Consider the following 18,018-nt stretch of genomic DNA (forward strand, 5'->3'; position numbering starts at 1 on the left):
CCGGTCCCATAGGTGTTCGTGGATCAGTTTCCCCGACATCCATCTTTCCACTCAAAACATTGATTTCTTCTATAGCATGCACTTTTTTACTAGAAGATATTTCGGTGTGCCATTTAGAATAATTAGACATAATATTATCAAGAAGTTTTGTAGCATCTCCTAACGTGATTTCCATAAATGTGCCTCCCGCGGCCGAGTCTAAAAGATTTCTAGAAGCAAAGTTCAAACCGGCATAAAATTTTTGTATGATCATCCATAAATTCAAACCATGAGTAGGGCAATTGTGAATCATCAATTTCATTCTTTCCCAAGATTGGGCAACATTCTCATGATCAAGTTGTTTAAAATTCATAATATCGTTCCTAAGAGTGATAATCTTAGCAGGAGGAAAATACTTAGTGATAAAAGCATCTTTGCACTTGTTCCAAGAATCAATACTAGTTATAGGCAAAGACAAAAACCAAACTTTATCACGATCTCTAAGTGAAAATGGAAATAACTTCAATTTAACAATATCGTTATCCGTATCTTTCTTCTTTTGCATATCACACAAATTAACAAAGTTATTTAGATGAGTAGCGGCATCTTCACTAGGAAGGCCGGCGAATTGATATTTCATAACAAGATTCAACAAAGCAGTATTGATTTCACAAGAATCAACATCATTAAGAGGAGCAATCAAAGTACTAAGGAAACCATTATTATTGGTATTGGAGAAATCACACAATTTGGTATTATCTTGCGCCATGGCAACAAGTAATCCAACACACAAGCAAACAGAAAAAGGCAAGAGAAAAAGAGATAGAGAGGTTGGGAAAGAGAGGGAAAATAAAACGGCAAGGGTGAAGTGGGGGAGAGGAAAACGAGAGCCAAATGGCAAATAATGTAAATGCGAGGGAGATGAGTTTGTGATGTGTAGTTGGTATGTCTTGACTTGAGCGAAGACCTCCCCGGCAACGACGCCAAAAATCCTTCTTGCTACGTCTTGACCTTGCGTTGGTTTTCCTTGAAGAGGAAAGGGTGATGCAGCAAAGTAGCGTAAGTATTTCCCTCAGCTTTTGAGAACCAAGGTATCAATCCAGTAGGAGGCTCCTCAAAAGTCCCACGCACCTACACAAACAGAAAAAGAACTCGCAACCAACGCAATAAAGGGGTTGTCAATCCCTTCACGGCCACTTGCGAAAGTGAGGTCTGATAGAGATAGTATGATAAGACAAATATATTTTTGGTATTTTATAATATAGATGCAAAAAGTAAAGATGCAAATAAAAGTAGATTGAAAGCTTATATGATAAAAGATAGACCCGGGGGCCATAGGTTTCACTAGTAGCTTCTCTCAAGATAGCATAAGTAATACGGTGGGTGAACAAAATACAGTCGAGCAATTGATAGAAAAGCGAATAATTATGAGATTATCTAGGCATGATAATGTATATAGGAATCACGTCCGCGACAAGTAGACTGACTCCTGCCTGCATCTACTACTATTACTCCACACGTCGACCGCTATCCAGCATGCATCTAGAGTATTAAATTCATAAGAACAGAGTAATGCATTAAGAAAGATGACATGATGTAGAGGGATAAACTCAAGCAATATGATATAAACCCCATCTTTTTATCCTCGATGGCAACAATACAATACGTGCCTTGCAACCCTTTATGTCACTGGGTAAGGACACCGCAAGATTGAACCCAAAGCTAAGCACTTCTCCCATGGCAAGAAAGATCAATCTAGTAGGCCAAACCAAACTGATAATTCAAAGAGACTTGCAAAGATAACTCAATCATACATAAAATAATTTAGAGAAGATTCAAATATTTCTCATAGATAAACTTGATCATAAACCCACAATTCATCGGATCTCGATAAACACACCACAAAAAGAGTCACATCGAATAAATCTCCACAAGAGATGGGGAGAACATTGTATTGAGATCCAAAAAGAGAGAATAAGACATCTAGCTAATAACTATGGACCCAAAGGTCTGTGGTAAACTACTCACAACTCATCGGAGGGGCTATGGTGTTGATGTAGAAGCCCTCCGTGGTCGATTCCCCCTCTGGCGGATCGCCGACGATGGCTCCAAGATGGGATCTCATGGATACAAAAGGTTACGGCGGTGGAAATTGTTTTTCGTTGGCTCCCTGGATGTTTTTGGGGTACGTAGGTATATATAGGAGGAAGAAGTACGTTAGTGGCTGCTCGAGGGGCCCAAGAGACAGGGGCGCGCCCAGGAGGGGTGGGCGCACCCTCCTATCTCCTGGCTGCCTCGATTGCTTCTTAACTTGCACTCCAAGTCCTCTAGATCACGTTCGTTCCAAAAATCACGCTCCTGAAGGTTTCATTCCGTTTGGACTCCGTTTGATATTCCTTTTCTTCGAAATACTAAAATAGGCAAAAAAATAGCAATACGGGCTGGGCCTCCGGTTAGTAGGTTAGTCCTAAAAATGATATAAATGTGTAAAATAAAGCCCATAAACACCCATTAGGGGTAATATAATAGCATGGAACAATCAAAAATTATAGATACGTTGGAGACGTATCAAGCAAACCCAAGCTTAATTCCTTCTCCTCCTCGAGTAGGTAAATGATAAAAACAGAATTTTTGATGTGTAATGCTACCTAGCATAATTCTCAATGTAATTTTCTTTATTGTGGCATGAATGTTCAAATCCAAATGATTCAAAATAAATGTTCATATTGATAAAAGAAATAGTAACACTTCAAGCATACTAATCAAAGCAATCATGTCTTCTCAAAATAACATGGCTAAAGAAAGTTCATCCTACAAAATCATATAGCTAGGCTATGCTTCATTTCCGTCACACAAAGATGTTCCCAAATTCTACACCCCCAATGACAAGCCAAGCAATTGTTTCGTACTTAAATAATCTCAAACTTTTTCAACCTTCACGCAATACATGAGCGTGAGCCATGGATATCGCACTATGGGTGGAACAGAATATGATGATGGGGATTGTGTGGAGAAGACAAAAAAAGAGAAAGTCTCACATTGACGAGGATAATCAACGGGCTGTGGAGATGCCCATCAATTGATGTCAACATGAGGAGTAGGGATTGCCATGCAACGGATGCACTAGAGCAATAAATGAATGAAAGCTCAACAAAAGAAAACTAGTGGGTGTGCATCCAACTTGCTTGTTCACGAAGACCTAGGGCATTTGAGGAAGCCCATCGTAGGAATATACAAGCCAAGTTCTATAATGAAAAATTCCCACTAGTATATGAAAGTGATAACATATGAGACTCTCTATATGAAAAACATGGTGCTACTTTGTAGCACAATATATGAGACTCACTACATGAAGAACAAGGTGCTACTTTGAAGCACAAGTGTGGAAAAAGAGATAGTAACATTGCCCCTTTTATTTTATTTTTTTTATTTTTTTTCTTTATTTTTTTTCTTTATCTTTTTTTCTTTGGCCTTTTTTTGGGCAATGCTCTAATAATGAAGATCATCACACTTTCATTGATTACAACATATGAATTACAACTCAAAACTAGAACAAGATATGACTCTATATGAATGCCTCCGGCGGTGTATCGGGATGGTGCAATGAATCAAGAGTGACATGTATGAAAAATTATGCATGGTGGATTTGCCACAAATACGATGTAAACTACATGATCATGCAATGGCAATATGACAAAAGTAAAGTATGTCATGATGATGATGAACGGAACGGTGGAAAGTTGCATGGCAATATATCTCGGAATGGCTATGGAAATGCCATAATAGGTAGGTATGGTGGCTGTTTTGAGGAAGATATAAGGAGGTTTATATGTGATAGAGCGTATCGTATCACGGGGTTTGGATGCACCGGCGAAGTTTGCACCAACTCTCAAGGTGAGAAAGGGCAATGCACGGTACCGAAGAGGCTGGCACTGGTGGAAAGGTAAAAGTGCGTATAATCCATGGACTCGACATTACTAACAATAACTCATATACTTATTGCAAAAATTTAGAAGTCATCAAAAACCAAGCACTACGCGCATGCTCCTAGAGGTATAGATTGGTAGGAAAATACCATCGCTCGTCCCCGACCGCCACTCATAAGGATGCACAAGCCAGGTACACTTCATGTTTCAAATTTGTTACACAACTTTAACCATACATGCATGCTACGGGACTTGCTAACTTCAACACAAGCATTCTTTAAATTCATAATCACCCAACTAGCATAACTTTAATATCACTACCTCCATATCTCAAAACAATTATCAAGTATCAAATTGATCATAGCATCCAATTAACTTCCTTTGATAGGTTTTATTATACCCAACTTGGATGCCTACCATTCTAGGACCAATTTATAACCATATCAAATACCATTCTGTTCTAAAAGACTCTCAAAATAATATAAGTGAAGCATGAGAGACTATCAATTTCTACAAAATTAAGCCACTGACGTGCTCTAAAAGATATAAGTGAAGCACTAGAGCAAAAACTATCAAGCTCAAAAGATATAAGTGAAGCACATAGCATATTCTAAAAAATTCAATCAAGTGGGCTTCTCCCAAAAGGTGTGTACAGAAAGGATGATTGTGGTAAACTAAAAAGCAAAGACGCCCGAAGCAAAACACATATCATGTGGCGAATAAAAATATAGCTCCAAGTAAAGTTACCAATGAACGACGACGAAAGAGGGATGCCTTCCCGGGGCATCCCTAAGCTTAGGCTTTTGGCTATTCTTGAATATCTTGGTGTTCCATGGGCATCCCCAAGCTTAGGCTTTTGCCACTCCTTATTCCATGGTCCATCAAATCTTTACCCAAAACTTGAAAACTTCACAACACAAAACTCAACAGGAAATCTCATAAGCTCCGTTAGTGAAAGAAAACAAAACCACCACATAAGGTACTATAATGAACTCATTCTTTATTTATTTTGGTGTTAAACCTACTGTATTCCAAGTTCTCTATGGTTCATACCACTTAATACTAGCCATAGATGCATCAAAATAAGCAAACAACACACGAAAAACAGAATCTGTCAAAAACAGAACAATCTGTAGCAATCTGTAACTAACGCAAACTTCTAGAACTCTAAAACTCCTACCAAAATAGGAATTCCTGGAAAATTTTCCTATTGATCAGCAGCAAAACGAATCAATGCAAAAGCACGTTTCTGTGATTTAACAAAACTAATTTCGTTCGCGCAAAGTTTCTGTTTTTCAGCAGAATCAAATCAACTATCATCATAGGTTATCCTATAGGTTCTACTTGGCACAAACACTAATTAAAACATAAAAACACATCTAAACAGAAGGTAGATGCTAAATTTATTACTAAATAGAAACAAAAACAAAAAACACAACTAAAATTGGGTTTCCTCCCAACTAGCGCTATCGCTTAACGCCCCTAGCTAGGCATAAAAGCGAAGATAGATCTAAGTAGTGCCATCTTTGGCACTTAATTCATAAATAGCTCGCATGATAGATTCATAAGGTAATTTGACTTTCTTTCTTGGAAAGTGCTCCATGCCTTTCTTTAATGGAAATTGGAATCTAATATTCCCTTCCTTCATATCAATAATCGCGCCAATCGTTCTAAGGAAAGGTCTACCAAGAATAATAGGTCAAGAAAGATTGCAATCAATATCAAGAACGATAAAATCTATGGGCACCAAATTTCTACTTGCAACAATGAGAACATCACTGATCCTTCCCATTGGCTTTTGAATGGTGGAATCCGCAAGGTGCAAATTTAAAGAGCAATCATCAAGATCATGGAAACCTAGAATATCACATAAAGTTTTTGGAATTGTGGAAACACTTGCACCCAAATCACACAAAGCAAAACCATCATGATCTCCCATGGCAAAAAAGATCAATCTAGTAGGCCAAACCAAACTGATAATTCGAAGAGACTTGCAAAGATAAGTCCAGCATACATAAAAGAATTCAGTGAAGATTCAAATATTTCTCATAGATAAACTTGATCATAAACCCACAATTCATCGGATCTCGACAAACACACCACAAAAAGAGTTACATCGAATAGATCTCCACAAGAGAGGGGAGAACATTGTATTGAGATCCAAAAAGAGAGAAGAAGCCATCTAGCTAATAACTATGGACCCGAAGGTCTATGGTAAACTACTGACAACTCATCAGAGGGGCTATGGTGTTGATGTAGAAGCCCTCCGTGGTCGATTCCCCCTCCGGCGGAGCACCGGTGAAGGCTCCAAGATGGGATCTCGCGGATACATAATGTTACAGCGGTGGAAATTGTTTTTCATTGGCTCCCTGGATATTTTCGGGGTACGTAGGTATATATTGGAGGAAGAAGTACGTCGGTGGTCGCTCGAGGGGCCCAGGAGACGGGGGGCGCGCCCTCCTCTCTCCTGGCCGCCTCAATTGCTTCTGGACTTGCACTCCAAGTCCTCTGGATCACGTTCGTTCCAAAAATCACACTCCTGAAGGTTTCATCCCGTTTGGACTCCGTTTTATATTCCTTTTCTTCGAAATACTGAAATAGGCCAAAAAAACAGCAATACGGGTTGGGCCTCCGGTTAGTAGGTTAGTCCCAAAAATGATATAAATGTGTAAAATAAAGCCCATAAACATCCAAAAGGGGTAATATAATAGCATGGAACAATCAAAAATTATAGATACATTGGAGAGGTATCCAATGTTCATCGGGAAGGGTCTGGCGTACCGCAAAACGGAGGAAACGGACTTGTGTTTGAGCTCCTATGGTCGAAATAGGGTGTTGTTGATCGGGAGGGGTGTGGTGTACCGCAAAACAGAGGAAACAGACTTCTCTTCGACCTCCTATGGTCGAAACGGGGGTCTTGTTTATCGGGAGGGGTGTGGCGTACCACAAAACGGGACACCACAGGCTACTGTTCATCCACCGTCTACTGCCTCGCTCCAGCCTCCATGGGCTACTGTTCATCCACCGCTGACCTCCTCCAGCCTCCACATGCGACTGTTCATCCACGACGTCTCCCTCCTGCATCCACCAACTACTGTTCATCCACGGGCTCCTGTTCAATCAGCCTCCATGGCTACTGTTCAACCACCCCTCCACGGGCTACCGTTCATCCAGCCCTCCACCGACTACAGTTCAACCAGCCCTATCACAGGGTCCTGTTCATCCAGCACCAACCGGCTCGATCAGGGTCCTGTTCATCCAGCGGCAACGACATCTACCCCCACGGGGTCATGTTCATCCAGCGGCAACGACCTCTACCCCCACAGGGTCCTGTTCATCCAACCCCCATCGGGAACTGTTCATCCAACCCCCAACAACGCTCACTGTTCATCAAGAGGCAGCAGGTTTGGTCGGCTTCAGTTAGCAGCAGTAGCGAAGGAATCGCTCGATCGGGTTCAGTTAACAGCCAGGGATCGATTGATTGCTCGGGTTCAGTAACACGTAGCCAGTGCAATCGCTCGGGTTCAGTAGGCAACGCCTCGTACCCACGCGCATACGTGTACGAGATAAACATGCCATCCCTCCGTGCATCGCTTTGCCCCTACCACCCACCGTAACCGGGAACTCCTCGATATTTTCCTCGCCCTCACTTCTACCATAGTTTTTTCCATCATGGACGGCCCAAAGAATGTCATGCAGCCGCGTCTCCGGCCCACCTAGGACGAAAAGCCCATTTTCTGTCATGATTTTTTTTCATAGAAGTAGGATCCCACCACATCTATGATGATACCGGGTTTTGTCACAATTATCATCATAGAAGTGTCATAAGCATCACAGAAAAAATTTTGTTTGGCCCAAAATGTCACGGATATGTCTTTTTTTTGTAGTGTTGCTTGAACCTTGACACATTGCACACATGTTCGCGATACTGTTTCCACTCATGATTGCCACATTGCCATGCCTCATGACATATATGCCTTGTGTGTTGCATTGCATCCAACTTGTTGCCTACTTGCTCATATCGCATGTTTGGTTGCACCAATGTCATCACTTCACATATGCCACGTCCCTTTGTTTGTCACTTGCTTGGCTTGTTTGCCTCACACATGATGACCAATTTCTCTTTCCATTGTGTTGAGTGTCACAATATCTTCACTACACCATATGCACATTATGCTTGGATTTTCTTGCCCTTTGTGTTTAGACACTTCATTTTATTTGGTGTTGTGAATGCTTCATATGCATACCATATACCATATGTTGAGCTCTTTATGCATGCTTTCTATGACCTTGAGGTAGATGCTTATTCACTAGTCACACATATTTGCATCTCGACTTCCCATTTGCATGCTTGTTTCCATGATGTACTTGATTGTGTTCAACTTATATGCTTACTTGCCATGCCACACTTCTTTGTCACACCTTATGTTATGCATGATGACGACACTTGTTGGGTGAATCACCTCTTGAATGCTTGGTTTTTTGCTCTTACGCTAACCACATTTGTTTTTCCAAGTGCTTGTTATCTTTGCTCCTTTTGAAGCAGTTACAAGACGGTGCGACATTGGACAGTGCCCATTTGGAACTACAAGATGATGAAAGCTTGGTGATTGTCCACTTCTACACGACGACATCATCTCTTTCCCATGGTGATTTGGTTTTTGATCCGAGGTCGGTTCTTTCCCAAGGGGGAGGGGATGATGCGGAGCATCCTACAAACATCACCATGTCAAGAGTCCATTTGGAAAGTGACACGTGCTACATCTACTTCATGCATATACAAAGGTGAATCATCTCCTTTACACGTGTCCACTTGTAACCTTCCTGGATGGTATACTACTTGACACCTCTCTCGTGTGCATACATAGGTGTGAGCGGAGCTAACATTCACCGAGGAGGAGTCCAAGCACAGGAGAACAACTACACCATCCAAGTGGGAAGCCTACAAGCGGAGAAGGAACCGCTAAGAAGAAGGTAACAGCTCCCAGGCGACCCCGTGCGCACGGGCCTCCCCAACCCTATGCCCACGGGCCTCCTAGGCAACACGGTCCTGAAGACCCCGTGCGCATGCATGTGTACCATGCCCATGGGACCCCTGTGTCCACGGGCCTCACAGACCCCGTGCGCACGGGCTACCATGTCAGGTCACTGGAGACCCGTGCTCACGGGCTCCACTTACCCCGTGCACATGGGGCCTCCTGCGTGTTGCTGTTGGGCTTTTGCCTTGTATTACCATTTCACCCCTCCTTACCCTTTCATTGCCTAGGACTATATATACTCCTCTTCCTCCTCCATTTAGACTTAGCTAAGAATAGATCTAGACATTAGAGCTTAGCTCATGTATATCCCCTTGTGGGATTCCTCTTGAGATACAATCCATTGGAGTTCAAGCCATCCATTGGAGAAGATCCCTATGGATTCAAGACCTCCTTGTGGGAAGGATCTATCTAGATCATCAAGACCTCATCTCCTTTGGATTTGGGATGAACTTTGCCTTGTGCTATTTTCCCTTTGTTGTTCATGTACCTTGTGGATCCATGTGTTGGTAGTCTAGTGGATGTGTGATTGGACTTGTTCTTGAGTGTTCTTTGTGTTTTCCCTTTGTGTTCTTCGTGTTCTTCGGGGAATTCCTTGTTGAAAGCACAAGTGCTCCCTAGGTGGTTTTGGTAATTAATGTCAACATATCTCTTGTTGGACTAACACTTTTATCTAGTATATTTCAGACCAGTTCAACATTGGAGTGGCATGGACTAAAGGATGTGGGAACTCCTTCAAGATGCTAAGGACAAAGGATTGGCTAAAGCTTCAAGCTCAAAACTCTTCATTTTACATTTTAGTGATCCAAGATCACATTGAGTCTATAGGAAAAGCCAATACTATCAAGGAGGGATGAGGTGTTGCTTAATGAGCCTCTTGCTTCAAGTGCTTAGTGATATGCTCCAAATACCCTCAACTACTTTCTCACATCCTCATATGACCTAAACCTAAAGCCAAAATCGGTCACACCAATTCTTTCTATCCGGTGCCACCGAGTTCATCTGTCATAGCCACTTCCACAAACCCTAGGCAAATCGGTCTTACCGATAGGGATCTTGGTCTCACCGAGATGGGATTGTAATCTCTCTGTGTATGTCCATCATCAAAATCGGTCTCACCGAGTTTGAGAAATCGGTACTACCGAGATTACAATGCAAACTTCCTGGTTGACTCATTACCAAAATCGGTCCCACCGAGTTTGAGTAATCGGTCCAACCGAGTTTGCCTGACCAACTCTCTGGTTAGCTAATTACCAAAATCGGTCCAACCGAGTTTGTGTAATCGGTCTCACCGAGATTACGTTATGCCCTAACCCTAACCACATTGGTCCTACTGAGTTGCATGTCGATCCCACCGAAAACCCTAACGGTCACTAGGTTTACTAAATCGATCTGACCGAGTTTGTTGATTCGGTCCCACTGAGATTGGTAAATTGTGTGTAACGGTTAGATTTTGTGTGGAGGCTATATATACCCCTCCACCTCCTCTTCATTTGTGGAGAGAGCCATCAGAACAAACCTACACTCCAACTTACCAGTTCTGAGAGAGAACCACCTACTCATGTGTTGAGGCCAAGATATTCCATTCCTACCATATGAATCTTGATCTCTAGCCTTCCCAAGTTGCTTTCCACTCAAATCTTCTTTGCACCAGATCCAAATCCTATGAGAGAGAGTTGAGTGTTGGGGAGACTATAATTTGAACAAGAGCAAGGAGTTCATCATCAATGCACCATTTGTTATTTCTTGGAGAGTGGTGTCTCCTAGATTGGCTAGGTGTCACTTGGGAGCCTCCGACAAGATTGTGGAGTTGAACCAAGGAGTTTGTAAGGGCAAGGAGATTGCCTACTTCATGAAGATCTACCGCTAGTGAGACAAGTCCTTCGTGGGCAACGGCCATGGTGGGATAGACAAGGTTGCTTCTTCGTGGACCCTTCATGGGTGGAGCCCTCCGTGGACTCGCGCAGCCGTTACCCTTCGTGGGTTGAAGTCTCCATCAACGTGGATGTACGATAGCACCACCTATCGGAACCACGCCAAAAACATACGTGTCTCCAATTGCGTTTGAATCCTCCAAAACCCTTCCCTTTACATTCTTGCAAGTTGCATGCTTTACTTTCTGCTGCTCATATACTCTTTGCATGCTTGCTTGCTATATATTGTGAATGTTAAACTTGTGCCTAAACTCCACTTAAACTTAAAGAAGTTAAAAAATTCAACTTTGGTACTTAGTGTCTAATCACCCCCCCCATAGACACCTCTTCTCAAGGTCCTACAAGTGGTATCAGAGCTTTGGTCTCCATTGCCTTGGTTTAATCACCATTGGAGGAAGATGGATGAGTCTACTTTGGGGAGTCTTAGACATAGAGTGCCTATTCTTGATGGGGAATATTTTCATGAGTGGAAAAATGAGATGCTTGCAATTTTCAATCAATATCATTTGAACAAGTATATTGTTAGCCCTTGTGCACCTCATGTTGATCCTATGCATCCTACTCTTGATGAGTCAATTAACATGGTTAGGAATCTTAGAACTGCCGAACTTATTATTAGAGGATTGCCTAGAAACTTGATTCGATGTTTGCCTACTCTTGAGTGTGCCTACACTATATGGAAATTTCTTGAGGAACGATTTCCAAATTATTCCTTGAAAAATCTAGATGAAATTCTCCATAAGTCTATTGCTTTAAATAAGATGAATACTAGTGATACTATGTCTGGTGATCGTCTATTTGAACTTACAAACCTTATGCGTGCCAAAGGAGATGTTGGAATTATTAATGATGTTATTTCCGAAGCTATAAAAATTCATAGACAAGATCTTTGTCAAACTCACTCTAACGAATCACCCTCTCTAGGATTTGATCCACCACATGATGATGTTGAACATGGATACTATGATGAGGATGATGATAGTGACTTCGATCTTGATGATGCAATGAGACATTTTGGTCTTATGGCAAATCTCCGGGGATATATGTCAGGAGGAAAGGAATGGGTTCTTGATAGTGGATGTACCAATCACATGACCGGAGATAAAGACATGTTTCGTGAGCTTGCTGAAAATGATAGTCCTCGAAAGTATGTCACTTTCGGTGACAACTCAAAGGGTAAGGTGGTTGGCCTCGGTAAGGTAGCCATATCACATGATAGCTCCATACAAAATGTTATGCTCGTCGAATCTCTTGGTTTCAACTTACTTTCAGTATGTAGACTTGCTGATTTCGGTTTCAATGTCCTATTTACTGAAGTAGATTGCCAAGTGTTTCGTCGAGACAATCATAAAATGGTCTTTACCGGTATACATAGAGGTGATTTATACATTATTGATTTCACTAAAAAGGCTCAACCTAAAATTTGCTTCATTGCTAAATCCTCAAAAGGTTGGTTATGGCATAGACGATTGGGTCATGTTGGCATGAGAAACCTTGACAAGCTTATTAAAGGAAATCATATCCTTGGTATTAACAATGTCATATTAGATAAGGATAGACTTTGCAGTGCTTGTCAAGCAGGTAAACAGGTTGGAGGAAGGCATCCCATGAAGAACATCATGACCACAAGGAGGCCACTCGAGCTACTTCACATGGATCTTTTTGGTCCCAACTCTTACAAGAGTCTCGGAGGAAATTCTTTTGGTCTAGTTATAGTTGATGATTTTTCAAGATTTACGTGGGTGTTCTTTCTCGATAATAAATCGCAAGTCCAAAAGATCTTCAAAAACTTCGCTAGGAAGGCCCAAAACCAATTTGAAGTGAAGATCAAGAAGGTCTGCAGCGACAACGGAACGGAGTTCAAGAATGCAAATGTGGACACCTTTCTTGACGAAGAAGGGATTTCACATGAGTTCTTGGCTACGTACACACCTCAACAAAATGGAGTTGTTGAGAGGAAGAACCGGACGCTCATCAAAATGGCAAGAACGATGCTTGATGAGTACAAGACGCCGAAGCACTTTTGGGCAGAAGCGGTTGAGACAGCTTGTCATGCAACAAATCACTTGTATCTTCACAAGCTACTCGGCAAGACACCATACAAGCTCCTCACCGGTAACAAACCCCAAGTTGGATACTTTCGAGTATTCGGCTCAAAGTGCTACATTCTTGGTAAGCATTGTCGTTCTAAATTTGCTCCTAAGTCTCATGAAGGTTTCCTACTAGGTTATGGCTCAAACTCTCACACTTACCGTGTCTACAACAATTTCACCCGAAAGGTTGAAGAGACGGTAGATGTGAAGTTTGATGAATCTAATGGCTCGCAAGTAGAGCAATTGCCAATTGATGTAGCAGACAAAGATCCTTCAGAAGCAATCCAAGACTTGTCTATTGGCAAGGTCCGTCCAACGGCGGTGAAGGAGAGTACCTCGTCCGTCCAAGTGGAAGCTTCTACTTCACGACAAGGTGAACCAAGAGTTGATACAGAAGCATCCACAAGTGGGACACACCAAGATGAAGAAAACGAGGAAGTGCATCAAGACGAACGTCAACAACCTCCTTCTCCACCACGAGAACAGAACGACAACGCCAACAATGAAGAAGGCCAAGAAGAAGAACAAGATGAAGAAGAAGTTCAACCAAGATCAAAGCAAAAGCTTTCACGAGTTCGAGCAAGAATTGCTAAAGACCATCCCGTCGAGCAAATCTACAATGATATTAAAACCGGGAGAATCACTCGCTCTAAAACTCGTTTAGCTAACTTTTGTGAAAACTATTCTTTCATCTCTAGCATTGAACCTATGAAGGTGGAAGAAGCATTGGAAGATCCGGATTGGATAAATGCTATGCATGAAGAGCTACACAACTTTGAGAGGAACCAAGTTTGGACATTGGTTGAGAAGCCCGACAACAACCAGAACATCATCGGTACCAAATGGGTGTTTCGTAACAAGCAAGATGAAGACGGACAAGTAGTTTGCAACAAAGCATGTCTCGTCGCCCAAGGCTACACACAAGTCGAAGGTATGGACTATAGTGAGACTTATGCTCCCGTGGCCAGACTTGAGTCCATTCGCATCTTACTTGCCTATGCTAATCACCATGATATCACCTTGTACCAAATGGACATTAAAAGTGCTTTTCTAAATGTTGAAATAGAGGAGGAAGTTTATGTTAAGCAACCTCCCGGCTTCGTCAATCCTAAGAAACCAAATCATGTTTACAAACTTCACAAAGCCCTTTATGGTCTTAAACAAGCTCCTAGAGCGTGGTATAAATGCTTGACCAAGTTCCTTATTGAAAAAGGCTTTGAAATTGGGAAAATTGATTCTACTCTTTTTACTAAAAGGGTTAATGGAGAACTCTTTGTATGCCAAATTTATGTTGATGATATTATATTTGGTTCAACTAACCCTCATTTTAGTGAAAAGTTTGGGAAGCTAATGTAGGAGAAGTTTGAGATGTCTATGATGAGTGAACTCAAATTCTTTCTTGGGTTGCAAATCAAGCAAGCTAAGGAAGGTACCTTTGTTTCTCAAACAAAGTGCACCAAGGACTTATTCAAGAAGTTCAATATGCAAGAATGCAAAGCTATGACTAGACCCATGCCTACTAGTGGACATCTTGACTTAACCAAAGATGGTGAACCGGTTGATCAAAAGGTTTATTGCTCTATGATTGGTTCATTGTTATATCTATGTGCTTCACGTCCCGATATCATGCTAAGTGTGTGCATGTGTGCACGATATCAAGCTGCTCCTAAAGAATGCCATCTTAAGGCCGTGAAAAGTATAGTGAGATACTTAATCCATACACCAAATTTTGGCGTTTGGTATCCCAAGAGGGCCTCTTTCGATCTTGTTGGCTACTCCGACTCAGACTATGCCAGAGACAAGGTTGATAGAAAGTCCACTTCAGGTACTTGTCAATTTCTTGGTAGATCTCTTGTGTCTTGGTCTTCCAAGAAGCAAAACTCGGTATCCTTATCCACTGCCGAAGCAGAATACATTGCCGCTGGTTCATGTTGTGCCCAATTACTTTGGATGACCCAAATTCTTAAAGATTATGGGATATATGTGAAACATGTTCCATTGTTTTGTGACAATGAAAGTGATATCAAAATTGGTCATAATCCTGTGCAACATTCTCGCACTAAGAATATTGAAGTCCGTCATCATTTCATTCGAGATCATGTTGCTAAGGGTGGCATTGATCTTAAGCATGTTCGCACTGAAAAGCAATTAGCGGATATATTCACTAAACCTCTTGATGAGAAAGTGTTTTGCAGGTTAAGAGGAGAATTGAACATCATAGATGCTTCAAACTTGGAGTAGAAAACTCCATTGGATACATGCAAGACATGAGCTTATGACTAATCCTTGATATCTCTCTTATGATGAAAATATTGTGTCTTGGATATATTTGTATCTTGCATGTTATCTAACCCATGTAGGTACTTGGATGAATCTAATTCCATGAGGTTGTAACCTACTCGTATCTTGAGCAATCTCTACATCACCAAGTCTCTACACAAAGGTGGTTGAAGCCAAGGAAGCACGAAACCACTCAAACATATCCTTTGACAAATTCTATGTTGAGCTTCATGATTGTCATTTTTGGATACACAAGTGCTCTTCCTTGCAAGAACTAACCCATGTAGGTAGATGGACTCAAATTCCAAGTGGTGCTCCCAACTCTTGATGAGCTACATCAACCTTGAGCAAGCCACACAAGTTCAACTACATGGACATAAACACCAACCAAGGTATGTTACTCCATCTTAGAGAAGCTTTACTCCAAGCGATGAGCTAAAGCAACATGACAAGATGTGAATACATCAAGATGCTTAAACAAAAAATGGCAACCCCATTTTGAGCTTAAACAATGAGTATGACCTATGATCAAGTGATCTCACTTGACTCCTAAGTCAATATACTCTAACATTGGTGACTTTGTCACCGACCATCTCTAGATGAAGTTCTCTTGTGTTCTTTTTTGTGTTTTTGCATTTGTCTCATGCATATTTGTTTGCCCTTTCAAAAAAAACTTCATCTAGATTTCTTTTCTGTTTGCTCTGCATTTTCTGCATCAAATTCTTTGCATATCATTCAGTAAATTCCTTGCAAATCTTTGTGAAATCTTAAATCTAGTAAGCTGAGGTGACAAGTGTTTTCTCTGCAATGAACTCGGTTCCACCGATTAGTTCTTTTCGGTCCAACCGAATTCTTTCGGTACAACCAAAGCACACCACTCGGTGCCACCGACTTCACAACAGGAAAATCAGTTTGTCACTTATTCTGTGATTCTTCTGATCCAGCTCCACTCAATGAATCTTGTCCTCTACAAGCATCACATTTTTATCATTTGCCTTGTGCTGTGACTCAAGGACCAAACCCATTCGACAGATTCCAGAAAAACCTTCTTGGAAATTGATGTCAAAGGGGGAGAGAGAGATCACATCAAAGCTTGTCATTTAGAGAGAGATCACATCAGAGAATATATCACCTCCTCAGGGGGAGAAAGAGATCTCCAGGGGGAGAGAATACTCAAGTAGAAAGTATTTCTCAAGGATCCCAGATGCTTGGTGTTCAAGAGGAGAGATGCCACATGTCTTACTGAGGGGAAAGACATGTTCATATGTGCTTATTTGCATTAGTTTGCATTAGCTCTGTTCATTTATATCTTTCAGCTCTGATTTTCTGTTCCCTATCTTCTCCCAGTATCCCATGCTAGATTCAGGGGGAGCAAGACATCTAAGGGAAAGAAATCATTTAAATTCATTGCGTATCTTTACTCTTGGGGACATGTATAATCCAATGTGGTACTTAGTACTCACTCTCTACATGTCATCCCAGTCTTGGTATTCTTGTGGTTTCTTCTGTTTGCTCTGGCTAGTAGATGTACCTGTGTTATCTAACCTTGTTTACGCAGGTTCATTCCATCCTAAGCCAACTCAAGACTACAAGGTAAGTATATGCATCACAATCATGTGTATGAGGAATTCTTGCTAATGTACATACTGTTTGCAAGAAGGACTCATGAGCATGAAGGTATTTTCTTTAATATTCTTTGCTCTGATGCATATGGCCAAGATACATGTAACACATTGCCTACTCTATCATGGTTATGCTCTCACATGCTTCTATATTCCATATTCACATGATTGCATACATGTAGGGGGAGCCTATGCTTGTTACATGTCTTTCCAAAGCTTTACTTGCTATTCTTTATATCTTTATCTAAATCTTTGATGTATGTTGTCATCAATTACCAAAAAGGGGGAGATTGAAAGCACAAGTTCTCCCTAGGTGGTTTTGGTAATTAATGTCAACATATCTCTTGTTGGACTAACACTTTTATCTAGTATATTTCAGACAAGTTCAACATTGGAGTGGCATGGACTAAAGGATGTGGGAACTCCTTCAAGATGCTAAGGATAAAGGATTGGCTAAAGCTTCAAGATCAAGACTCTTCATTTTACATTTTAGTGATCCAAGATCACATTGAGTCTATAGGAAAAGCCAATACTATCAACGAGGGATGAGGTGTTGCTTAATGAGCCTCTTGTTTCAAGTGCTTAGTGATATGCTCCAAATACTCTCAACTACTTTCTCACATCCTCATATGACCTAAACCTAAAGCCAAAATCGGTCACACCGATTCTTTCTATCCGGCGCCACCGAGTTCATCTATCATAGCCACTGCCACAAACCCTAGGCAAATCGGTCTTACCGATAGGGATCTCGGTCTCCCCAAGATGGGATTGTAATCTCTCTGTGTATGTCCATCATCAAAATCGGTCTCACCGAGTTTGAGCAATCTGTACTACCGAGATTACAATGCAAACTTCCTGGTTGACTCATTACCAAAATCGGTCCCACCAAGTTTGAGTAATCGGTCCAACCGAGTTTGCCTGACCAACTCTCTGGTTAGCTAATTACCAAAATCGGTCCAACCGAGTTTGTGTAATCGGTCTCACCGAGATTACGTTATGCCCTAATCCTAACCACATCGGTCCTACCGAGTTGCATGTCGGTCCCACCGAAAACCCTAATGGTCACTAGGTTTACTAAATCGGTATGACCGAGTTTGTTGATTCGGTCCCACCGAGATTGGTAAATTGTGTGTAACGGTTAGATTTTG

The sequence above is a fragment of the Triticum dicoccoides genome, chromosome 3B (genome assembly GCF_002162155.2).
Source record: "Triticum dicoccoides isolate Atlit2015 ecotype Zavitan chromosome 3B, WEW_v2.0, whole genome shotgun sequence".
Taxonomy (NCBI): domain Eukaryota; kingdom Viridiplantae; phylum Streptophyta; class Magnoliopsida; order Poales; family Poaceae; genus Triticum; species Triticum dicoccoides.